This window comes from Symphalangus syndactylus, chromosome 11, assembly GCF_028878055.3.
Source record: "Symphalangus syndactylus isolate Jambi chromosome 11, NHGRI_mSymSyn1-v2.1_pri, whole genome shotgun sequence".
Classification (NCBI taxonomy): domain Eukaryota; kingdom Metazoa; phylum Chordata; class Mammalia; order Primates; family Hylobatidae; genus Symphalangus; species Symphalangus syndactylus.
The window spans coordinates 14,104,858-14,131,851 of NC_072433.2; the positions used below are offsets into that span (position 1 = coordinate 14,104,858).

The 26,994-nt window shown below is 37.2% G+C and overlaps 1 non-coding gene and 1 pseudogene across 1 annotated transcript; one reads left to right on the plus strand and one right to left on the minus strand.

The window, feature by feature from the left end:
• Positions 1-1,158: 1,158 nt before the first annotated feature.
• Positions 1,159-15,653, minus strand: LOC129492594 (tropomyosin alpha-4 chain-like; annotated as a pseudogene).
• A 7,042-nt stretch (positions 15,654-22,695) lies between these two features.
• On the plus strand, positions 22,696-22,757 carry LOC129457903 (U7 small nuclear RNA). The gene has a single exon (XR_008649443.1). It is a non-coding gene; the product is annotated as a U7 small nuclear RNA (small nuclear RNA).
• Positions 22,758-26,994: the final 4,237 nt, after the last annotated feature.

Here is a 26,994-nt window from a genome sequence, read left to right on the forward strand (position 1 = left end):
CCATGTAAGAAGTGCCTTTTGCCTCCTGCCATGATTCTGAGGCATCCTCAGCCATATGGAACTGTAAGTCCAATTAAACCTTTTTTTCTTCCCAGCCTTGAGTAAGTCTTTTTATTTTTTATTTTTTTATTTTACTTTAAATTCTAGGGTACACATGCACAACGTGCAGGTTTGTTACATATGTATACATGTGCCATGTTGGTGTGCCGCACCCGTTAACTCGTCATTTACATTAGGTATGTCTCCTAATGCTATCCTTCCCCCTTCCCCCCACCCTCTGGAAGGCCCTGGTGTGTGATGTCCCCCTTCCTGTGTCCATGTGTTCCTATTGTTCAATTCCCACCTATGAGTGAGAACATGCAGTGTTTGGTTTTCTGTCCTTGCAATAGTTTGCTCAGAAGGATGGTTTCCAGCTTCATCCATGTCCCTATAAAGGACATGAACTCATCCTTTTTTAGGGCCGCATAGTATTTCATGGTGTATATGTGCCACATTTTCTTTTTTTTGTGTAGTTTATGTAAAAATTTATTTGACCAAAATGTAGAAAAAGTGATACTATTACATATGATACAGTTGCAAGAATATAAAGTAAAGTGTGGATTTTATTCCATTGCACAATTTGCTAGTGTATTTCCTGGGTAGTGTGGTGCTGAATAAATAGGAGTGGGGTGGTGGGGTGGGGTGGGTAAAGGAGTCAGATAAGCCAGAAGCAGGGTGATTTTTAGTTGGAATTGTAGACTTTAGTCGGCCCCCACACGCTGCTGGGGAATGTGGAATGTTCCATTTCTGAGATGTTAACCGAGAAAAGAGAAGTCAAACAAAGCTGATACGTGCAGCCCTGTCTACAGAATCCTTCATCATCCAGTTTATTCAGGAGTTTCTTGGTCTTCTATTAACTTGGTCCCAAAGAAGGAATTCAAGTCCTAGATAAGTAAATCTTCAATTTGCTATTCCCTGAAGTATGGAAATGAAGTTGGGCCAATTTTTAATCTCTGCTGCCAGAGAGGCCCTTTCTGCTAATAGATAAAAACTCTTTTGCTCAACTTAGTAATGACTTGTAGTCTTCTGGATATGGCTGATCTGAATTGGACTGAACTCCACCATATTCCTGCTGAGTGGGTCATTATTGGAATGAGACATTTGCTCTTCAGAGAACAACTTTATTTTTATTTTTTCTTGAGATGGAGTCTCACTCTGTCGACCAGGCTGGAGTGCAGTGGTGCGATCTCGGCTCGCTGCCATCTCCACTTCCTGGCTTCAAGCGATCCTTCTGCCTCAGCCTCCTGAGTAGCTGGGACTACAGGCAGGCATCACCATAATTTTTGTATTTTTAGTAGAGAAATGGTTTCGCCATGTTGGCTGGGCTGGTCTCAAACTCCTGACCTCAAGTGATCTGTCCTGACCTCCCAAAGTGTTGGGATTACAGGCGAAAGCCACCGTGCCCGGCCAGGGAACAACTTTAGAATGAAGGAAATATGCAAAAGAACATCACATCAAGGATCTATTACTTACCATCTATTAATTACTATGTGTGGGTAATTATGACTATTTCCCAAGCATTCTACGTTGACTGCTTGAGAGGATGTTTGTTCTGCATGGTGGAGTGTGGAGAAGGGCCAGGATTCTTAGATTAATCTATCTGTGGATTATGACTTCCCACAATAGCCACCCCCAGCCCCCACCAGCCCTTTTATTGGCTCTGGATGGAAAATCCCTACCCATGTGATGGTCCCTGGTCTCTCCTATAGTTTGACCAACAGTTGACCCAAAAGGTTATGGTCTTCAGCGTTTTAATTATATCCACGACTAGATACTGGGGTCTGTATTCTTCAAAGTGTGGGGCTGCCTATTCTCCCAGGAACCAAATGGCCTCCGTCTTAAGAAAGTATGCTTACTAGGAAATACCCTGCCTACCTGAGGAATAAATGCATCTTTAGGAAAAAATAAGAGAGCTGAAAAAGCTGGTGCCATTTGAAAAAAAAGGGGAAAGAATGAGATTTAACTGGTGCTCAAAGCTTCTACGATACAGAATATTTGGTCATGTATTCATAATTTGCTTGACATTTCCAGCAAAGCGAAGATGGCAATAACAAAAGGAACTTCTTACGAGAGAAGAGAAAGACCCACGGAGCTCTGGAGTTTCTGTTGGAACAAGACTCTTCTGTTTTGCTTATATACAGTTAAGTTGGTTTAGTGTCTGATCCAATGTCTGATGTAAGCCCACGTTCTCCTTTGGCCTGGGCAAGTTTCTCTTCCAGGTCATCAGTTGTCTTTTCCAGTTTTGCAACCGTTTTCTCTGCAAATTCAGCATGGGTCTCAACCTCTTTCAGTTTGTCAGACAGAAGTTTAATTTCTTCTTCATATTTGTCCTCCTTTTCAGAATACTTTTCAGATGCAGCTTCCAGCGATTTCAGATTGTTAGTAACATTCTTGAGTTCTTCTTCCACGTCACCACATTTTAGTTCAGACACCACCGCACGCACCTCCGCATGCTCCTCTGCCCTCTACAGCTCACCCTACAGGATGACCAGCTTACGAGCTACCTCCTTGTATTTGCGGTCAGCCTCTTCCACAATGTGCTTGGCCTCTTTGAGCTGCATCTCCTGAATCTCCATCTTCTCCTCATCCTTCATGGCCCAGTTTTCTATCATCTTTATTCCTCTCTCACTCTCATCTGCAGCTTTTTCTGCCTCCTCCAGCTTCTGCAGGGCTGTGGCTGGTCGTTCCTGAGCCTGCCCAACTCCTCCTCAACGAGCTGGATGCGTCCGTTGAGGGCGGCCACGTCACCTTCAGCTTTCTCACGCCACTCGCCCTCGCCATCCAGCTCCTGCTGCAGGCCCTGCACGCGGTCTTCAGCCTCGTCCGCCTGCTGCTGCAGGGCCTGGATCTTGCGTTTCACCATCTCCAGGGAGTTGAGGCGGTGCAGAGGTGTGGAGGTGCGGAGGTGCAGAGGCGCAGGGGCAGTGGCGGACCTCGGCTGGGCTTGGCTCTGGCGAGAGCTGCAGGGCTGCACCCGGCCCGCCAAGCGTTTGCCTGCCCGGGGGCTGCCCCCGCCTTTCCCCACCCCCCCGCCACATTTTCTTAATCCAGTCTATCACTGATGGACATTTGGGTTGGTTCCAAGTCTTTGCTATTTTGAATAGTGCTGCAATAAACATACGTGTGCATGTGTCTTTATAGCAGCATGATTTATAATCCTTTGGGTATATGCCCAGTAATGGGATGGCTGAGTCAAATGGTATTTCTAGTTCTAGATCCTTGAGGAATCACCACACTGTCTTCCACAATGGTTGAACTAGTTTACAGTCCCACCAACAGTGTAAAAGTGTTCCTATTTTTCTCCACATCCTCTCCAGCACCTGTTGTTTCCTGACTTTTTAATGATCACCATTCTAACTGGTGTGAGATGGTATCTCACTGTGGTTTTGATTTGCATTTGTCTGATGGCCAGTGATGATGAGCATTTTTTCATTTGTCTGTTGGCTTCATAAATGTCTTCTTTTGAGAAGTGTCTGTTGATAACCTTCACCCACTTTTTGATGGGGTTGTTTGATTTCTTCTTGTAAATTTGTTTGAGTTCATTGTAGATTCTGGATATTAGCCCTTTTTCAGATGGGTAGATTGTAAAAATTTTCTCCCATTCTGTAGGTTGCCTGTTCACTCTGATGTAGTTTCTTTTGCTGTGCAGAAGCTCTTTAGTTTAATTAGATCCCATTTGTCAGTTTTGGCTTTTGTTGCCATTGCTTTCGGTGTTTCAGTCATAAAGTCCTTGCCCATACCTCTGGCCTGAATGGTATTGCCTAGGTTTTCTTCTAGGGTTTTTATGGTTTTAGGTCTAACATTTAAGTCTTTAATCCATCTTGAATTGATTTTTGTATAAGGTATAAGGAAGGGATCCAGTTTCAGCTTTCTACATATGGCTAGCCAGTTTTCCCAGCACCATTTATTAAATAGGGAATCCTTTCCCCATGTCTTGTTTTTGTCAGGTTTGTCAAAGATCAGATGGCTGTAGATGTGTGGTATTATTTCTGAGGGCTCTATTCTGTTATATTGGTCTACATCTCTGTTTTGGTACCAGTACCATGCTGTTTTGGTTACTGTAGCCTTGTAGTATAGTTTGAAGTCAGGTAGTGTGATGCCTCCAGCTTTCTTCTTTTTGCTTAGGATTGTCTTGGCAATGCAGGCTCTCTTTTGGTTCCATATGAACTTTAAAGTAGTTTTTTCAGTTCTGTGAAGAAAGTCATTGGTAGTTTGATGGGGATGGCATTGAATCTATAAATTACCTTGGGCAGTATGGCCATTTTCACAATATTGATTCTTCCTATCCATGGACATGGAATGTTCTTCCGTTTGTTTGTGTTCTCTTTTATTTTGCTGAGCAGTGGTTTGTAGTGCCCCTTGAAGAGGTCCTTCACATCCCTTGTAAGTTGGATTCCTAGGTATTTTATTCTCTTTGAAGCAATTGCGAATGGGAGTTCACTCATGATTTGGCTCTCTCTTTGTCTGTTATTGGTGTATAAGAATGCTTGTGATTTTTGCACATTGATTTTGTATCCTGAGACTTTGCTGAAGTTGCTTATCAGCTTAAGGAGATTTTGGGCTGAGATGATGGGTTTTCTAAATATACAATCATGTCATCTGGAAACAGGGACAATTTGACTTCCTCTTTTCTTAATTGAATACACTATATTTCTTTCTCCTGCCTGATTGCCCTGGGCAGAACTTCCAACACTGTGTTGAATAGGAGTGGTGAGAGAGGGCATCCCTGTCTTGTGCCAGTTTTCAGAGGGAATGCTTCCAATTTTTGCCCATTCAGTATGATATTGGCTGTGGGTTTGTCATAGATAGCTCTCATTATTTTGAGATACGTCCCATCAATACCTAGTTTATTGAGAGTTTTTAACATGAAGGGCTGTTGAATTTTGTCAAAGGCCTTTTCTGCAACTATTGAGATAGTCATGTGGTTGTTGTCTTTGGTTCTGTTTATATGATGGATTACATTTATTGATTTGTGTATGTTGAACCAGCCTCGCATCCCAGGGATGAAGCCAACTTGACCATGGTGGATAAGCTTTTTGATGTGCTGGATTCAGTTTGCCAGTATTTCATTGAGGATTTTTGCGTCAATGTTCATTAGGGATATTGGTCTAAAATTCTCTTTTTTTTGTTGTGTCTTTGCCAGGCTTTGGTATCAGGATGATGTTGGCCTCATAAAATGAATTAGGGAGGAATCCTTTTTCTATTGATTGGAATAGTTTCAGAAGAAAAGGTACCAGCTCCTCTTTGTACCTCTGGTAAAATTCGGCTGTGAATCCGTCTGATCCTGGACTTTTTTTGGTTGGTAGGCTATTAATTATTGCCTCAATTTCAGAGCCTGTTATTGGTCTATTCAGAGATTCAACTTCTTCCTGGTTTAGTCTTGGGAGAGTGTATGTGTCCAGGAATTTATCCATTTCTTCTAGATTTTCTAGTTTATTTGCATAGAGGTGTTTATAGTATTCTCTGATCGTAGTTTGTATTTCTGTGGGATTGGTGGTGATATCCCCTTTATCGTTTTTTTTTTTGCGTCTATTTGATTCTTCTCTCTTTTCTTCTTTATTAGTCTTGCTAGCCGTCTATCGATTTTGTTGATCTTTTCAAAAATCCAGCTCCTAGATTCATTGATTTTTTGAAGGGTTTTTTGTGTCTCTATCTCCTTCAGTTCTGCTCTGATCTTAGTTATTTCCTGCCTCCTGCTAGCTTTTGAATGTGTTTGCTCTTGCTTCTCTAGTTCTTTTAATTGTGATGTTAGGGTGTCAGTTTTAGATCTCTTCTGCTTTCTCTTGTGGGCATTTAGTGCTATAAATTTCCATCTACACACTGCTTTAAATGTGTCCCAGATATTCTGGTGTGTTGTGTCTTTGTTCTCACTGGTTTCAAAGAACATCTTTATTTCTGCCTTTCTTTCGTTCAGCTTGCTTGAAGTGGGTTCAGCTTGACCCAATGGTCATTCAGGAGCAGGTTGTTCAGTTTCCATGTAGTTGAGCAGTTTTGAGTGAGTTTCTTAATCCTGAGTTCTAGTTTGATTGCACTGTGATCTGAGAGACAGTTTGTTATAATTTCTGTTCTTTTATATTTGCTGAGGAGTGCTTTACTTCCAACTATGTGGTCAATTTTGGAATAAGTGTGATGTGGTGCTAAGAAGAATGTATATTCTGTTGACTTGGGGTGGAGAGCTCTGTAGATGTCTATTAGGTCTGCTTGGTGCAGAGCTGAGTTCAATTCCTGGATATCCTTGTTAACTTTCTGTCTCGTTGATCTGTCTAATGTTGACAGTGGGGTGTTAAAGTCTCCCGTTATTATTGTGTGGGAGTTTAAGTCTCTTTGTAAGTCTCTCAGGACTTGCTTTATGAATCTGGGTGCTCCTGTATCGGGTGCATATAAGTTTAGGATAGTTAGCTCTTCTTGTTGGATTGATCCCTTTACTATTATATAATGGCCTTCTTTGTCTCTTTTGATCTTTGCTGGTTTAAAGTCTGTTTTATCAGAGACTAGGATTGCAACCCCTGCTTTTTTTTTTGTTTTCCATTTGCTTGGTAGATCTTCCTCCATCTCTTTATTTTGAGCCTATGTGTGTCTCTGCATGTGAGATGGGTCTCCTGAATACAGCACACTAACGGGTCTTGGCTCTTTATCCTATTTGCCAGTCTGTGTCTTTTAATTGGAGTATATCTTTATCAGCAGTGTGAAAACAGACTAATACAGCTTTCTTAAACAAAAATAATTATCAGCTAAGAATTTTGTATCCTGTGAAATTAAGCTTTATAAAGGAAGAAGAGGTAAAACCCTTTTCTGACAAACAAATCCTGAGAGAATTCACCACTACCAAGCCAGCATCACAAAAAAAAAAAAAAATGCTGAAAAGATTTCTAAATCTTGAAACAAAATCTTGAAATACACCAAAATAGAACATCCTTAAAGCCTAAATTTCACAGGATCTATATAACAATAACACAATGAAAAAAAACCATATTCAGGCAGCATCTAGCATGATGAATAGAACAGTATCTCACATTTCAATACTAACATTGAATGTAAATGGCCTAAATGCTCCTCTTAAAAGACACAAAATTGCAGAATGAATAAAAATCCACCAACCAAGTATCTGTCATCTTCAAGAGACTCACCTAACACATAAAGACTCACATAACCTTAAGGTAAAAAGATGAAAAAAGTATATTCCATGTAAATCAAAACCAAAAGCAAGCAAGAGTAGCTATTCTATCAGACAAAACAGACTTTAAGGCAACAAGATAAAAAAAGATACAGAGGGATGTTATATAATGATAAAAGGATTAGTCCAACAGGAAAACGTCACAATCCTAAATATATATGCATCTAACACTGGAGTTCCCAAATTTATAAAACAATTGCTACCAGACCTAAGAAATGAGATGGATGGCAACACAGTAATAGTGGGGGACTCAAATACTCCACTGGCAGCACTAGAGAGGCCATCAAGACAGAAAGTCAACACAAAAAAGTGGACTTAAACTACACCCTAGAACAATTGGAGTTAACAGACATTACAGAATAGTCTACACAACAAATACAGAATATACATTCTTTTCATCAGCACAGGAAACATTCTCCAAGATTGACCATATAATAAGCCACAAAACAAGTCTCAATAAATTTAAGAAAATCAAAATTATATCAAATATTCTCTCAGACTACTGTATAATAAAATTGAAAATTAAATCCAAAAGAAACCCTCAAAAACTATACAAACATACAAAGATTAAATAATCTGCTCCTGAAAGATCTTCGAGTCAACAATAAAATCAAGATGGAAATTTAAAAATTCTTTGAACAGAATGATAATAGTGACACAACCTATCAGAACCTCTGGGGTACAGCAAAACACAGTGCTAAGAGGAAGTTCATAGCATTAAATGCCTATGTCAAAAAGTCTGAAAGAGCACAAATAGACAATCTAAGCTCACACTTCAAGGAACTAGAGAAACAAGAACAAACCAAACCCAAACCTAGCAGAAAAAAAGAAATGACAAAGATCAGAGCAGAACTAAATGAAATTGAAATAATTATATACAAAAGATAAATAAAACAAAAAGCTGGTTCTTTGAAAATGTAAACAAAATCAATACACCATTAGTAAACTTGGCCAAGAAAAGAAGAGAGAAGATCCAAATAAGGCCAATTAGAAATGAAACAGGAGATACTACAACCATACCACAGAAATACAAAAGATTATTCAAGGCTACTATGAATACCTTTATTCACACAAACTAGAAAATCTAGAGGAGATGGATAAATTCCTGGAAAAATACAACACTGCTAGATTAAACCAGGAAGAAATAGAAACTCTGAATAGACCAATAAGAAGTAGCAAGATTGAAACAGTAATTAAAAAAATTGCCAGGCCGGGCGCGGTGGCTCACGCTTGTAATCCCAGCACTTTGGGAGGCTGAGGCGGGCGGATCACGAGGTCAGGAGATCGAGACCACGGTGAAACCCCGTCTCTACTAAAAAATACAAAAAATTAGCTGGGCGCGGTGGCGGGTGCCTGTAGTCCCAGCTACTCGGAGGCTGAGGCAGGAGAATGGCGTGAACCCGGGAGGCGGAGCTTGCAGTGAGCCGAGATTGCGCCACTGCACTCCAGCCCGGGCGACAGAGCGAGACTCTGTCTCAAAAAAAAAAAAAAAAAAAAAAAAAAAATTGCCAACAAAAAGTCCTGGACCAGAGGAGTTCACAGTTGAATTCTATCAGACATTCAAAGAAAAATTGTTACCAATCTTATAGAAAATATTCCAAAAGTCAAAGAAGGAATCCTCCCTAAATCATTTTATGAAGGCACTATCACCCTAATATCAAAACCAGGAAAAGACATAACAACAACAACAACAACAATAACAAACCATAGCCCAATATGAAAATAGATGCAAAAATCCTCAACAAATTACTAGCTAACCAAACCCAACAGCATATCAAAAAGATAATCCACAATGATCAAGTGGGTTTCATACCAGGGATGCAGCGATGGTTTAACATAAGCAAGTCAATAAATGTGATACACTACATAAATAGCATTAAAATAAAAAATTACATGATCATCTCAACAGATGCAGGAAAAGCATTTGACAAAATCCAGCATCACTTTAAAACTAAAACCCTCAGCAATAGAAGGGACATACCTTAATGTTAAAAAGCCATCTATGATGAACCCATAGCCAACATTATACTGAACGGGAAAGAGTTGAAAGCATTTTAACTGAGAACTGGAACAAGACAAGGATGCCCACTTTCACCACTTCTATTCGACCTAGTACTGGAAGTCCTAGCCAGAGCAATCAGACAAGAGAAAGAAATGAAAGACATCCAAATGTGTAAAGAGGAAGTCAAACTGTTCCTGTTCACCAATGATATAATCGTATACTTAGAAAACCCTAAATACTCATCCAAAAAGCTCCTAGATCTGTTGAATGAATTTAGTAAAGTTTCAGGATACAATATCAATGTACACAAATCAGTAGCACTGCTATACACCAACAGCAAGCAAGCTGAGAATCAAATCAAGAACTCGATCCCTTTACCATAGCTGCAAATAAAATAAAATAAAATAATAAAATAAAATACTTAGGACTATATCTAACTAAGGACATGAAAGACCTCTACAACAAAAACAGTGCTGAAAGAAATCATAGATGGTCAGATGCGGTGGCTCACGCCTGTAATCCCAGCACTTTGGGAGACCAAGGCGGGTGGATCACAAGGTCAGGAGTTCGAGACCAGCCTGACCAACATGCTGAAACCCCGTCTCTACTTAAAACAAAACAAAAAAAAGTTAGCTGGGTGTGGTGGCATGCACCTGTAACCCCAGCTACTCAGGAGACTGAGACAGGAGAATTGCTTGAACCCAAGAGGTGGAGGTTGCAGTGAGCAGAGATTGAGCCACTGCCCTCCAGCCTGGGTGACAGAGGGAGACCCTGTCTCAAAAAAAAAAAAGAAAAATTACAGATGACACAAACAAATGAAAACACATCCCATTCTCATGGATGGGTAGAATCAATGTTGTGAAAATGACCATACTGCCAGCATCAATCTATAAATTCAATGTAATTCCTATGAAAATACCATCATCCTTTTTCACATAACTAAAAAAAATCCTAAAATTCATACAGAACCAAAAAAAAAGCCTGTATATTCAAAGTAAGACTAAGCAAAAATAGCAAATCTGGAGGCATCACATTACCTGACTTCAAAGGATACTGTAAGTCTACAGTTACCAAAACAGCATGGTACTGGTATAAAAATAGGCAAGTAGACCAATGGAACAGAATAGAGAACCCAGAAATAAAGCCAAATACAGCCAACTGACCTTCGACAAATCAAAACAAAACCTAAAGTGGGGAAATGACACCCTATTCAACAAATGGTGCTGGGATAATTGGCAAGCCACATGTAGAAAAATGAAACTAGCTCCCATCTTTCACCTTATACAAAAATCAATTCAAGATGAATCTAAGACCTGAAACCATAAAAATTTTAGAAGATAACATCGTAAAAAAATCTTCTAGACATTGGCTTAGGCAAAGATTTCATGACCAAGAACCCAAAAGCAAATGCAAGAAAAACAAAGATAAATGGATGGAACTTAATTAAACTAAAAAGCTTCTGCACAGCAAAAGAAATAATCTGCGAAGTAAGCAGAGGAATCACAGAATGGGAGAAAATATTTGCAAACTATGCATCTGACCAAGGACTAATATCCAGAATCTACAAAGAACTCAAACAAATCAGCAAAACCAAATAATCCCATCAAAAAGTGAGCTAAGGACGTGAATAGACAATTCTCAGAAGAAAATATACAAATGGCCACAAACATGAAAAAATGCTCAACATCACTAATTATCAGGGAAATGCAAATCAAAACCACAATGTGATGCCACCTTACTCCTGTGAGAAAGGCCATAATTAAAAAATGAAAAAAATAATAGATGATGGCATGGATGTAGTGAAAAGGGAACACTTTTACACTGTTGGTGGGAAAGTAAACTAGTAAAACCACTATGAAAAACAGTATGCAGACTCCTTAAAGAAGTAAAAGTAGAACTACCATTTGATCCAGCAACCCCACTACTGGGTAATCACCCAGAGGAAAAGAAGTCATTATATGGAAAAGTCACTTGCACACACATGTTTATAGCAGCACAATTTGCAATTGCCAAAATATGGAACCAGCCTAGCTGCTCATCAACCAACAAGTGGATAAAGAAAATATGGTTGCATTTGCAGCAACCTGGATGGAGTTGGAGACCATCATTCTAAGTGAAGTAACTCAGGAATGGAAAACCAAATGTCATATGTTCTCACTTATAAGTGGAAGCTAAGTTATGAGGATGTAAAGGCATAAGAATGACATAATGGACTTTGGGGACTGGGGGGAGTCGGGGAGGGAGTGAGGGATAAAAGACTACACATTAGGTATAGTGCACGCTGCTTGGGTGATGGGTGCACCAAAATCTAGAAATCACCACTAAAGAACCTATCCATGTAACGAAACACCACCTTTCCCCACAAACCATTGGAAAAAAAAATGTTAACCTTTGGGTGATCACCTATAAAGCGAAGGAAAATTTTTCGATCCTGATTCTGAATGCTATTTATTATTTAAAAGTTGAAGAGAAGAAGGAAAGTTATCAGACAAGACTAAAAGAAGCGAGCAGTGAGAAAAAACAAAAGAAAGTATTATCTCAGAAGCCAAGTTATGAAAGGGTTTCTAAAGGATGGCATTATCAACTGCATGAAATATTGTTGGAAAGGCTAGTAAAATAAAGTGAGAACTGACTTGCTCTCATGGGTCTGGGATTCCCCTCTCCTACTTGGAAACACCTAGCATTCCAGACTGGTAACGCTACTTCTACTCCGTTAGGCAGCACCAGGGGCGATAGTAGCATCAGATAAAGCAGATGAGAATAACAAAGCAAAGGGTCTGAAAATTGAACTGCTCTTGAAATCATAGTCTACAAAAGGAGGCCAGGACCTTGTAATCAACATAGACAGGGTGACTGCCTGCTAAAATACGAGATATAAATAAGATCCAGAGGCCAACATAACATACAAAATACAAAGAAATCACGTCTCACACAAGAAAATCAACTTGAAGGAGAAAAGGCAATCAACACCAAAAGGTAAGGCTAATACTGAGATGAGTCAGATCTTGGATTATTTGAAAAGGATTTTAAAGCAGCCCACATAAACATGCTGCAATAATCAATTATAAATTCTTTTGAAACAAATAAAAATAAACCCAGTCACGAAATAGAAATTATAAAAAGAACCAAATAGAAATTAAAGAACCAAAAAACATAATGGAAAAATAAATTTGCCGAATGGACTTAATAGTAGAGTGGATATGACAAAGGAATCAGTGAATTTAAAGACATATCAATATAATTTATACCAATCCAAACAACAGGGAGAATGCAGACTGTAAAATAAACAAACAGACAAAAAACAAAAATAGCACCTCCAACACCTGTGGGACAAAATCAAAAGATCCATCATGTGTTGTATGAGAAGCCCACAGGGTGGGAGAAAGTGAACCTGAAAGAGTATTCCAGGAAATAATGGCTGAAAACTTCCCAAACCGGGCAAAAGACATAATCTTGCAGATTCAAGAAGCTGAGTGATCTCAAATAGAATGAACTCAAAGAAACCTATGCCAAGACATATCATAAATAAACTTCTAAAAATAACTGAAGACAAAAAAATATATATTGGAAGCAGCCATAGAGAAACAATGCATTTCCTATAGGGACACCAATTCAAGTGATGGTGAACTTTCATCTGAAAGCACAGAGAACAAAAGGGCTAAAAGAAAATAACTTTCAACTGTCAATTCTACATTCAACAAAAGTGTACTTCAAAAATTAAGGCAAAATAAATACTTTTTCAGATGAAGGAAAACTAAAAGAATGTGTTGCCAGCAGGTCTACTGTTAAAGGTTTATGAAAGGAAATTCTTAAAATGAAAAGGAAATGATAAGAGAAAGAACCTTAGAGCACTAGGAAAGGAGGAGGAATAAAAAGAAGTATAGCTACACGTAATAGTCTATCCTTTTCCTCATGAGTTTTATAAATCACATTTTATGAATGAAACAAAAAGTTTAACATCATCTCAGACTCAAGACAATGGTACTTAAAATGGCAAAGGTAAAATAAAGTGTTAAAATGTTGATATCAGTAGAGGAATTATTTGTCATACATATATACAGTAACACACAGAGCAACCACTATAAAAAATACACAAAAACAATATAAAAAAGCCAAGATAGAATCCGAAGAAATGTTCAAGTAATGTATCATAAGGAGTGAGAGACAGAGAGAGGAAAGAAAACAAATAGTTTTATATAAAGTTGAAATTGGAAGTTTCTTAAAAAATTCAACATGTAATCATCTATAATCCAGCAATTGCACTCCTATGCATTTTACATGTTCACATATAATTGTTCATAGCAAATTTTTTTTATCCATAATTGCCCCAAACTGGAAGCACCTCAGATGTTCTACAACAGATGAATGGTTAAAGAAACTGTGGTACACCCATACCACAGAACACTACTCAGCAAAGAAAAGGAACAGACTATTGATACATGCAACAACTTGCATGAATGTCTAGGATGAAACAGTTAATCTCTAAAGTTTACATACTCTATAATTCCATCAACATAGCATTTTGAAATGACAAAATTTTCCAAATGGAGAACGGATTTATGATTGTAAGAGATTAGGATACAGGGGTCAGGGAGTAGCTGGATGTGGAATGGGAGAGAGGTGGGTTTGTTTATTAAAGAGCCACATGAAGGATTCTTGCAGTGATGCAGTGGTTCAGCATCTTGACTGTAATGGTAGATACATGAGCCTACACATGTGATAACATTGTATACAACTACTTAGACATATGCGCACAAATGAGTACTAGTAAAACTGGAGAAGTGTGTATAAGATGGCTGATTATATCAATGCCAATATACTAGTTGTGATATTATACTACAACATTGTGCAATATTACCATTGAGAAAAACTAGGTAAAGGATACAGATGATATCTCTGTATTATTTTTTACAACTGTATGTGAATCTACAAAAACCTAAAAAGTAAAATTTAAATTAAGAGTGTTAATACCAAGATGTTTTGAGTATCTTAGTCAAGTATGCTTAACAATTCAATCAAGGAGTCATATAACTCATTGGTCCCAGTCCAGCGTTTCTGATGAGTTGACAGTTCTTCATCTTTAAATAAATACTTGAGCATCCACATCCGTATATTAAGACTGCGTGAACTTTCATTATTTTATTAGTGCCAAAATATTCTCTCTCTCTTTCTCTCTCTCTCTCTCTCTCTCTGAATGGTAGCAGAAGTAAAGAGAGAAGAGGGAGAAATTAGTTTCCAAAGGGTAACTTTGACTGGTGAGACCTGGAGTCCGTTTATTCATAACTGTACTACAAAAAGACATAGGGCAGACAAGTGCTGTTATTTAATAAGCAGCAGCCTGAGAGAGTTGAGCAAACAATCTCCATGTATTTCAAATGATCACCAAAACCAAGAATGGAGCAATGAGAGGATAAGCATAATGAATTAACTGAGTCACTGTCTCCATTTCTTCCTGGGAAAATGCAAAAATACAAAACACACACACCCAGAAGGATACAATGAAATCCCTTCTGAGATGTCTTTCATTTCACTGGGAGACAGGATGTGACTTAAATAGATTTTATGGTATTCTTACAAAATAAAATTACCTTGAGTAAGGACATGATATAAATCACAAGTAGTATGTTCTGTGAAAATGTCATGGAGAAGAATTCCATAGCTGCAGATCTTTTATCTAAAAATAAACAAAAGACAGCAATTACACATTGCCCTGCATAAAACACTGAGCGATTACAGTTGCATAGGTTTTTCAAAAATTCCAATATATTCAGTATTATGCTTACGACACCTTTTCCAACATGAATACACATCTACACGAAAAAATCCATCAGTGCTTTCTTTAAGCCAGATTGCTTGGTAGACAAACTCTAAGAATCATCAGTCTTAATCAAAAAGGCATGTGTCTATGGAACATTTTTTTTTTCTTTTCCCTCCTTTTAGCCTCTTTGTCATGTGATAAATTAATTATTCACATTTATATCCACTTCACTTTTATGTAGAGACTAGGCCTATATCAAGTATCTCTTTGTTCATCTATCTTAGTCAAAGTTTGGTCTGATTTGGCCTAATTTATCTTGTTCCCTTAAAGAAACATTTTCTAATGCCCTAATCTGTTTCCTATGAAAACATATAATCCCATATTCCTGAAGTCTCAATTACTTTTCCAATAAACATTTTCCTATGTCATTCATTAAATATCACTATTGTTGTATTAGTTTGCTAAGGCTGCTGTAGCAAATAGGGCAAACTGGGAGGTTTAAAGTGGCAGAAATTTGTTCTCTCACAGATCTGGAGTCTAGTGGCTCCAAAGTCAAGGTCTTGGCAGGGCCATGCTCCTCCTGAAGCCTCCTGGGAGAAGCCTTTCCTTGCCTTTTCTGTCTTCCAGTGGTTGCTGGCAGTTCTTGGTGGCAGATGCATGACTCCACTCTTCGCTTCCATTGTTGTATGGATTCTCTCTGTGAATCTGTGTTCAGTTTTTCCTCTTCTTATAAGGACATTAGTTATTAGATTTGAGTCCACCCTAATTCAGTATGTCTTGATTTTAATTTAATTACATCTGTAATGACCCTACTGCCAAGTAAAGTAATATTCACACATACTGAACATACCTAACATATCAAGTTAGGACTTGAACATAATTTTTGGGGGAATGCAATTGAACCCAAACAATTCAGAAGTTATATCTGAACTCATGCTAGTGGATTATGATAAGAAAGATATGTGTTAGTTAATAGTGTTCACATGCAACTCTAAGATTAATTAATAAAATATTTTTCTGATTATAGTTTTCTTTATGTAATTAAAGTAACTGAGAAAATATACACGATTTTCAGCTTTTTACACCTACAGGGATATGTCAACTTGAATAGAGAAAAATTAAGTCATGTCACAGTTGAGTATAATTTACGTAGTATTTTGAATAATGAAGGACTTGTTTACTTCTGCATGGATGATTCCTGTATATGATACATATTTGAAAAGCACAAAAAGAAATAATCTTTCATCCTTCTTCCAGCCATTTCCTTCCCTAGAAGCAGTTATGGTATCAGTACTTTGTGATTTTTTCTAGAAATATTTTTTGCACATACAAGCTATGTATGTATGTGTGTATGTATCTAATCTTTTATCTATCTCTATTATCTGTCTATTAAAAAAATCACAACACACAAATCGTAGCGTAGTATCCACATTCTGCACCATTCTCTTTCACTTAATAAACAAAACTCACTTTTTACCCCTTATTCTCTTCTAGGTACTGTCCTATTTCTTCAGCTTCTTTTTATCAAAACACCTCCAGCAAGTCTTCTCTCCACATTGTTCCCTTTGACTCACTTCATCCTCCGCCTTGCCCCCCCCCCACCCCACTGCACTGGAATTGCCTCCACCATCCAATAGTGATCCCCTGCACCACTGTCACTTTCACTTACCCTGTCTTCCTACATGTCACTTCCTCCTATTAATCATGATAATTTATGTATATTTGTTAATTGGTTGTCTCTCAACTAGAATGTAAGCTCCACAAGTGCAGGGGCATTAATTGTCTTAGTAGCTATTTTACTCCCAGCAGCAATTTGATGATGAAAAATAGTATCTTGTAGTTTTAATTTACACTTCTCTTGAGTGAGGGTGATCACCTTTTCAGATGTTTACGAGTTATTTCTATTTTTGTTTTAATGTACTATCTGTACATATTCTTTCTCTATTTTTAATTAGGTCTTGGTTTTATTCTCACTGATTTATAGGACTTTTGTATATCAAGAAAATTCGGGTTTTTTTCCTCTGACCTGCTCTTCACCACCATACCATGGTCCCTCCTTTCATTCCTCAGCTGGCCTCATTTGGATTTGAATATTCTTTGCTTTTCAAGCTCGCTCCAATTTCCATGCTTTTGAAATACCCTGTCCTTCTATTACAGAGTTCATAAATTAGGTGCAGGCATCACTGTCCCCACGTTGTCTTCCCTTGCCCACCTTCATGCCAAAGTGGATTTACCATTTAGTCAGTTACTAGTACGGATGCTCAATTTACATAAGAAAATGTTAATCCTATCTTCTATACTGCGTATAATCAAAACATGTAAGTTTGCCACCAGTCAGCAACTTGGAATATTTATAAATCAGATTTATTGCCAGAAAATATAAGTTCACCTCTCTGCCCTTTCTGTAACCACTCATGTATCCTATTTGGCTTTTTTCACCAGAGAGCTTTGATCCAAATTAGCTAATCCCATTTAGCAACTTTTGGAGACCTTTGGGTGATAATATAATTGTATCTCTATTAATAGCCATAACTTCTTTTAATTATATATATATATATATATATATATATAAGCTACTTTAAAATCTTTTAGAAGTGGCATATAAAAAAATTTGTATAGCATCCAGTGGAGTACCTGGCACATATATTAAAAAAAGAATAATGATATTCTTATGATTAAAGAATAAATTCTGTATAATGCTTTTTTCTTTTCTTAACTTTTAAGTTCATGGGTACATGTGCAGGATGTGCAGGTTTGTTATAATACATAGGTAAACGTGTGTCATGGGGAGATTGTTATACGGATTACTTCATCAGACAGGTATTAAGTCTAGTACTCATTAGTTATTTTTCCTGATCCTCTCCCTCCTCTCACCTTCCAACCTCCAGTAGGCCCCAGTGTGTGCTGCTCCCCTCTATGTGTCCATGTGGTCTCATCATTTAGCTCCCAGTTATAAGTGAGAACATGTGGTATTTGGTTTTCTGTTCCAGTGTTAGTTTGCTGAAGATAATGGCTTCCAACGCCATTCAAGTCCCTGCAAAGGACATGATCTTGTTCCTTTTTATGGCTGCATAGTATTCCATGGTGTATATGTACCACATTTTCTTAATCCAATCTGTTGTTGATGGGCATTTAGGTTGATTCCATGTCTTTGCTATTGTGAATAGTGCTGCAATGAACATTCACATCCATGTGCTTTTATGGTAGAATAATTTATATTCCTCTGGGTATATACCCAGTGATGGAATTGCTGGGTCGAATGTTAGTTCTCCTTTAAGCTCTTTGAGGAATTGCCATACTGCTTTCCATAATGGTTGAACTAATTTACACTCCCATCACCAATGTATATACGTGTTTTTTTTTCTCTTCAACCTCACCAGCATCTGTTATTTTTGGACTTTTTAATAATAGGGATTCTGACCCATGTGTGATGGTGTATCATTGTGGTTTTGATTTGCATTTCTCTAATGATCAGTGATATTGAGCTTTTTTCATATGCTAGTTAGCTGCAGGTATGTCTTTGCTAAGGATGATGGCCTCCAGCTCCAACTTTTCTCAAATTAAGAAAAATCTTATATATAGAAGGTTGTTGAAACAGTAAAATATAGCATAATTTTTCAAAAAATAATAAAATGATTAGCAACTGTACATAGCTCCCAGCTCTAACATGAGTGAATAACATGCAAAGTGTCTGTTTAATGTTAAGTTGTATTAGATAATATCTGCAGTTCAGGGTAGATTTAATTCCAGATTTGCTATTTCAAATGTAGCAGTTGTAGATTTTCTTTTACTGTCTTCTCCTTATAATAAGAAATAGATTATTTAAATTGCAAAATTATACAAACAAATAGAGCCCCTTACACATAATGTGCTTCTGAATGAGAAGCATAGGTGAGTATAGTCATATACAAGTTCAGAAATCTCAGCTTTCTGAGAAATGGAAGGGAAAGCTCACAAATCATAATGTCGTTGCAACATTTCTGGTAGAATTGAAGGGCAAAATTTAATGAAACACTTTGTATAACTTTAGAAGTTTTACATTTTAACTGACATTTGAATATATTAGACAACATAAAAAGAAACTTTCCATTTTAAACTCAGTATGTTGGAGTAAACAACTAATATGCGTAATATTACACCATAAAGTGACATTATATCAGTATAATAGAAGTCTGAATTGAGTTTTGTTGAAATTTGATAAAGCTTGGCGAGATTACATTAAAAGTGGAAGAGAAAATTTCAAGTATATTAAAAATTTTTAAATGACTCTATCCCAGTGTCATTCTTATTTTTAAAAATAATTCAATTAATTCATTAATGAGTGCCTATAATGTGTGCCAAGATTGTTTTGGACACTAGAGTGAATGCATGGATGTTAATAGTTCAATATTCTAACTAGTTCTTTGAACTAAGCCTTTCAGATTTTCATAAAACATTTATTTTTGCATAGAAAGTACCTGACCACCCATCTAGAATGTTCCAGAATGCTCTTGAATGTTCTCCATTCTGCCTACCTAATTTTTTTTGTTTTATTTTAAACACTCGGGTCAATTCTATCTAGCCCCTTCTGTAGAACCTTTTGTGACCCCTTTGGCACAAGGCCTTGCACATAGTAGATGACCAATAATTTGTTAGTTTAATATCAATGATGGAAACAGCATTCAAAATGTACTATAAATATGCCTTCAAACACATTCATTTTTATGAAAGACTAAACATGTGAATCTAGTCCTATATGGTAAATAGAAATCTGCTAGAAGGGGGAAATATGGATTCCCCTAAATAAAGAGTTCTATAATTCAATAAATATAGATAAGTAAATAAGCCATTAAGGACAGGTGTATTTCAACTTAAAAGTTTACATGATTGCAAGAGTCAAATCTATCTTGAGTAGCATTGGTAGACTTAGCAAATGAAAATATGGGCCACTCAGTTAAATGTGAATTTCAGATAGACAACAAAAAAGTTTTTTTGTAAAAGTATGGTGTTGTTTATCTGAAATTTAAATTTTACTGGGCTTCTTGTGTTTTGTCTGGCAACCCTAATCTTGAGTAGTTCTGTCCTGGTTTGTGCTAAAGGCCAACACTGGGTTTTCTAGTGGAGAAGTTAGTGGGCACACTGCCACTTTGTGGCAGCCAAGAGCAACGACATTATTGCTTTTGGGAGAAAAGAGGTGGTAGTCCAATGATTATTTTATTTCCAGTGTGCACAACATATCAGATACTAAGATAAACTAAAGTGACCTTTAAAGAAAGAAGTATGGAAACCGCCATGCTTATCACAGATAACATTAGTTTTGGTTGGCATGGTGGCAAGATTTATCTCCTTTCTGAAGAACTGATATGCCAACATTTCTACATAAGGTTTTGGAGAAATGGGAGGATGGCTTTACCAGTGAATATTGCCAGAAACAATATGTGAACTATTCTCATGTGACCGGCAGTAGTTATAAGGAATTGCATATAAGAACATGATGGTATGAACTGCCAACACAGTTCTGCTTTTATTTAGCACTATCAAGCCAACGTTTGTTTTTACAAGACCTCTAAGGCAGTCATTTTTACCAGTAAGAAGGTGAAAGGATAAACCAATTTCCTGAAGGTTGCATACCAGATCAATAATAGAGTTGGAGAGACGAGTAAAAATTCCCTACCTTCCAACCGTTGAAGACTTTCATTAACTCAGAATCACTATTGTTTTCTGAAATGAGCCTCTTTCAAGACCCTTAAAATATTATTTCAGAAATACTAGCCATACATGTGGAAGTAATAATCTTGTGATAATTTAAGGCATCCTTGTAGAAACTAAAGAAATCCCAAGTTAAAAATTCTCAGATATCTTCAGAATCTCCAAAGCAAACAGAATCTTCAAAAATTTATCTTCCGTTGTCCCTTTTTCTTCTTAATGAATCATTTACCTTATACTTTTATGTTTTTTTGAAGAATAAGTATTCTTGAGATAGTTATTTTTTAAATCCACACAAAAAATATATTTAAAAGTTAATTGACAATAAGCTATCAAAAACTTATTTACTAATATGGTAAAAATTATTTTAATGAATCCTTAATTTTGTGTGGCTTCACTTAAACACTCAAACCTTGACAATAAACAGAGGTAAAAAGTAGAGGTCCAAATATACACGAAATCATTATTTTCATTTGTATTAGAAACTATAGCAGGTATACTATTTGAAGCTATTTTTACCCTGAAAAATAAGAAGTTATTGGGCCTTATTCATCTTAAAAAAATTATGGGCTTACTAGTTGTCAAGCAAAGGCAAATATTGGTTGATTTTCCAGAAGCCACAGTTGGCTATAATACTTTATTGAGCGTGTTTCAGTTTAATCTTGATGGAAGATTACCCAATACATCAAAATTTCAGTAATTTGTCTACAGACAGTTGACAATTAGAAAAATATGTGTATGTCACATTATTTAGTTTAGCAGTCTGCCAAATATGCCATGTAATTCTATGATGGAAGAAACAGGGCAAGGTCATGCTGGCCTTAACCACTTGCTGGAAGAACTGCTGACCTTATACAACCCTTTAACAGTGAACTGGGTGTTCCAGAAAATAAGTAGGTAGTGTGGAAAAGAGAGATCATATGAGACTGGATGGGAAATGAGTATGAACAGAATCTACTACACTAATACAAATTCTTTTGGTGTGTTTGTGTGATTTATAGTATGTGAAAAGATGGTCACAATGTATTCAGACAAAATCAGTACCATGCAGAATGCTTTACTAAAATACAGGTTTGTGTCACAAAATAAGTTGGGAGTGATATTGGAAAGTGAGTGTTTCTATTTTAAGAGTAGCTGGTCATAAGTTCAGGACTTCTTTTGCTACCTCTGTCCATAGAAATACAATGACTTCTAGGGCTTAGATTTTCCCTGTGCATTTGTATATAAGTACAAATGTGTGCTGCTATTATTCTGTTATTTATTTTGCTTACCAGTATTGCTTTTTTGTCACTCCTCTGCAATGTACCTTCCACCTCTTTGGTGTGTCTGAATAGTATCCAGTTCCATTCTACCACTTTCTTCCCATTCTTAATCCAAATGATGTCATAACATAATTTATTCATACAGAATTTATCCGGAAATTCACTCAGCAAGGCACAGTAATTATCCTATCTTTGACAATGAAGAAAACATGAATATATGAACAATGTTAATAATTAGCAGAGACCCAAGTCATTTTATTTTTATGTATTTTTTTTTAAGATGGGTCTCGCTCTGCTGCTCAGGCTGGAGTAAAGTGATGTGATCATGGCTCACATGATCCCTGTGAGCTCAATCTCTGTGAGGCTGCCTTGACCTCATGGGCTCAAGCAATCCTTTCCCCTTAGCCTGCTGAGTAGCGGGACCACAGGTGGGCACCACCATGAAAGGTTAATTTTTGCATTTTTATTAGAGATGGGTTTTCACCACGTTGTCCAAGATGGTCTTCAATTCCTGGACTAAAGCGATCTGGCCACCTTGGCTTCCCAAAGTGCTGAGATTATAGGAGTGAGCCATTGTGCCCATGCCACCCTCATCCCCCAAGTCACTTTAAAATCTAGACTTCATTTCATAAAGATACAGCCCTAAGAAATATTACACATGCTCAAATGAAATTATCTAAATTCTGTTCTATAGAAAGTGGAATCCAATAAAAGAAATTGAGGGTAATAATATTCACTTGAATGTGTATGTATTTTTCTGAATTTAAAAGAAACAAAGTGTTGGAGCTCTTTTAGAATTGGTCTAGCAGGTCTTCGGGTTTTTAACTGGAAACTCTCCCCATGTGGAGAGAGGCTGAGAAACAATCAAAACACAAATTCTAAAACTCCCAATGATTAGAGATTGTTTTTTATTACTAGTTCGTTTTGATGGTATGAGAATGATTATTTCCTCGGGAAAAGCTAGCACTTGAAAACAATACCATCATCTGAAAACTTGGCTTTCCTTGATCAAATAATACGAATTACTTATCAGTAATTCAAACAGTCTGTGGAAAGTTAATTTCAGAACTGAAGTGATTTTAAAAATCTATAGTAAAGGGATTCATAGTTTCATCCCCTGAAATCCTGGCAATGTTCCTGGACCTATGCAAAACTTTAAGAACTATTAATAATGTTTAAAAAGTGGTTCTGGAACCAAAAAAGTTTAAATTATACCCAGAAATACGAAACAGACCTTTTTTCTGTTCATCTTGCTTTTCATATTATTTTATCTGATGCCAATTTTTGTATTATAAAATCTGTTTTACAGCATTACAGTCTTTCTCACCTGTTCTTGTGTTTTAAGTCAAAATTTTATTAACTCCAATTATTGGCACTAGGGTTATCATTTAATGTTCTAAGTATCTTTACTTTCTAAGGCAGATATGAGAAAGGTATGAAATTGACAAGCGGGGAAAGGCACTGCAAGAAACTTTCCACTCATTCTTTAAGACACATCTCAAAGGTTATTGCCTATGTAAAGTCTACCCAGACTTCTCCACCCCTTCCAGAATACTAGCTGTATTCTCCTCAGAGTTCCTGTAATCCTCCCCAGGTGTCCTTCCCTTACTACAGTGAGCTCTGAGAATGGGCTGTTCTTATCTGCAACTGTAATGCATAGGACATTGATCATGACACAGCAAGTCTGTCAATCATTGCTTATTGAATAAGTTTCAACATTTGTTGAAAAAATAAATGAATAAAAAGATCTGCAATGTACTGAGAATCTCTCCATATGCTTACAAAAAGTAGCAACCTAAGTCATCATTAATTAAAGACTGAGTGGTCTGGTTAAATATCCAGGTCTAAGTGAATTAGAGAGATTAAAACAAAACAAAACTTATAAACCTGGTAAATATAATTTTCAAGTAAGCACATAGGCATACTTTTGTTATTCTCACATAAAGACATTGGCTTTGTAGTCTTTTCTATTTCAAAGGTTTTCTATTTGGGGAGTATGTAGTTATTGGTCAATACTTTCGGTTGCAAGCAACAGAAACCGTCTCAAACAAGGTTCAGTTAAAAGGAGAAATATATTGTCTCACAAAAGGATGGTGGAAGAGCTACACTTGGGCCTTAAACCAATCAGAGTTCTCTGTCTCTTTCTGTGTTTTCTATTTGGTTTCCTACTCTATTTCTCCAGATTTTTTGTTTCCCTTTTTGTACCCAGCAGAAGGAGAACATGACCATATGGCAATGTTGCCCTTATACTCTAATATTTCTGTCCCCAGAGATGAAAGATGTTCTTTCTCACAAGCTCTGGATATAAAATTCTAGGAAGCATTTGTGCAGTCTAGCTTGAGGTCTGTGTCTGCTCCTGAATCAGTCAGAGACGGTTGTTTCACCCTTGGTTACATGCACACTTTTGAAATCAGGGGCAAAATTTGCCAATACAAAAAGAAGCAGCACATACTAGAGAGATAGAGATGATGGTAAATACGAGGAGAGGTGTCATATTTTTCCTTTATTTGCTTGTAAAGAACCTCTCAATAATTCCAACCTGTGCTTCAACATATGCAAATTTATAAATGTGATTAATCACATAAACAAAACTAAAACCAAAAACCATATGATCACCTCAATAGACACAGAATATGCTTTCAATAAAATCCAACAACCCGGCCGGGCGCGGTGGCTCATGCTTGTAATCCCAGCACTTTGGGAGGCCGAGGAGGGCGGATCACGAGGTCAGGAGATCGAGACCACGGTGAAACCCCGTCTCTACTAAAAATACAAAAAATTAGCCGGGCGTGGTGGCGGGTGCCTGTAGTCCCAGCTACTCGGAGAGGCTGAGGCAGGAGAATGGCGTGAACCCGGGAGGCGGAGCTTGCAGTGAGCCGAGATTGCGCCACTGCACTCCAGCCTGGGCGACAGAGCGAGACTCTGTCTCAAAAAAAAAAAAAAAAAAAAAAAAAATTCAACAACCCTTCATGTTAAAAACCTTCAGCAAACTAGACACCAAAGGAGCATACCTCAAAATAACAAGAGCTATCTATGACAAATGCACAGTCAACATCACACTGAACAGGCAAAAGCTAGAAGAATTCCCCTTGAAAATCAGAACAAGACAAGGATGCCCAGTCTCACCACTCCTATTCAACATAATACTGGAAGTCCTATCCGGAGTAACAAGGCAAGAGAAAGAAATAAAATGCATCCAAATAGGAAGGAAGTCAAACTATCTCTCTTTGCAGATGATATGATTCTATGCCTTGAAATCCCCATAGCCTCAAAGGCTCTTAGATCTGATAAGCAACTTCAACAAAGTTTCAAGATACAAAATCAGTGTACAGAAATCAGAAGCGTATCTCTACACCAACAATGCCCAAGCTAAAAGTCAAATAAAGAACACAATCCTATTAGTAATAGCCATAAAAAGAATAAAATACTTAGGAATACAGCTAACCAGATAGGTGAAAGATCTCTACAATGAGAATTATAAAACACTGCTCAAAGTAATCAGAGATGACACAAACAAATGAAAAAAACATTCCATGCTTATAGATAGGAAGAATCAATATTGTTAAAATGGACACACTGCCCAAAGCAATTTACAGGTTCAATGCTATTCCTATCAAACTACCAATGGCATTTTTCATAAAATTAGAAAAAACTAGTCTGAAATTCATATGGAAGCAAAAAACAGCTCAAACAGCTAAAGCAATTCTAAGCGAAAAGAACAATGCTGGAGACATCACACTACCCAACTTCAAACTATACTACAAGGCTACAGTAACCAAAATAGGATGGTACTGGTACAAAAACAGACACGTAGACCAATTAAACAGGCTCGAGAACTCAGAAATAATGCCATACACTTTTAATCATCTGATCTACAACAAAGTCAACAATAACAAGCAATGAGGAAAGGACTCCTTACTTAATAAATGGTGCTGGGATAACTGGCTAGCCATAGGCAGAATATTGAAATGACTCCTTCCTTTCACCATATACAAAAATCAACTTAAAGGTTGGTTAAAGACTTAAATGTAAAACCTAAAATTATAGAAATCCTGGAAGATAAGCTAGGAAATACCATTTGGGGCATTGGAACTGGCAAAGATTTCATGACAAAGACTCCAAAAACAATTGCAACAAAAACAAAAATTGACAATGGAACCTAATTAAACTAAAGAGTTTCTACATAGCAAAAGAAACTATCAACAGAGTAAACATACAGCTTACAGAATGGGAGAAAATATTTGCAAACTATGCATATAACAAAGGTTCAATTTCCAGAATCTATGAAGAATGTAAATTAACATGCAAAAAACAAACAACTCATTAAAAAATGGGCAAAGAATATGAACAGACACTTCTCAAAAGGAGACATACGTGCATCCAAGAAGATATGAAAAAAATGCAATTGGGCAAGGTGGCTCATACCTGTAATCCAGAACTTTGGGAGGCCAAGTCAGGTGGATCACGATGTCAAGAGATTGAGACAATCCTGGCCAACATGGTGAAAGCCATCTTTACTAAAAATACAAAAATTAGCTGGACATGGTGGTGCATGCCTGTAGTCCTAGCTACTCGGGAGGCTAAGGCAGGAGAATCACTTGAACCCGGGAGGCGGAGGTTGCAGTGAGCCGAGTTTGTGCCACTGCACTCCAGCCTGGTGACAAAGTGAGACTCCGTCTCAAAAAAAAAAAAAAAAAAGCTCAACTTCACTAATAATTAGAGAATTGCAAAAACCACAATGAGATACCATCTTACACCAGTCAGAATGGCTAATATTAAAAAGTCAAAAAATAGCAGATGCTAGTGAGGTTGCAGAGAAAAAGAAATGCTCTTATGCTGCTCCTTGGAATGTAAATTAGTTCAGCCACTATGAAAAGCAGTTTGGAGATTTCTCAAGGAACTTAAAACGGAACTGCCATTTGACCTATCAATTCCATTACTGGGTATATACCCAAAAGAATATAAATCGTTCTACCATAAAAACGCATGCACATGTATGTTAATTGCAGCACTATTCACAGTAGCAAAGACATGGAATCAACCTAGATGCCAATCAGTGGTGGACTGCATAAAG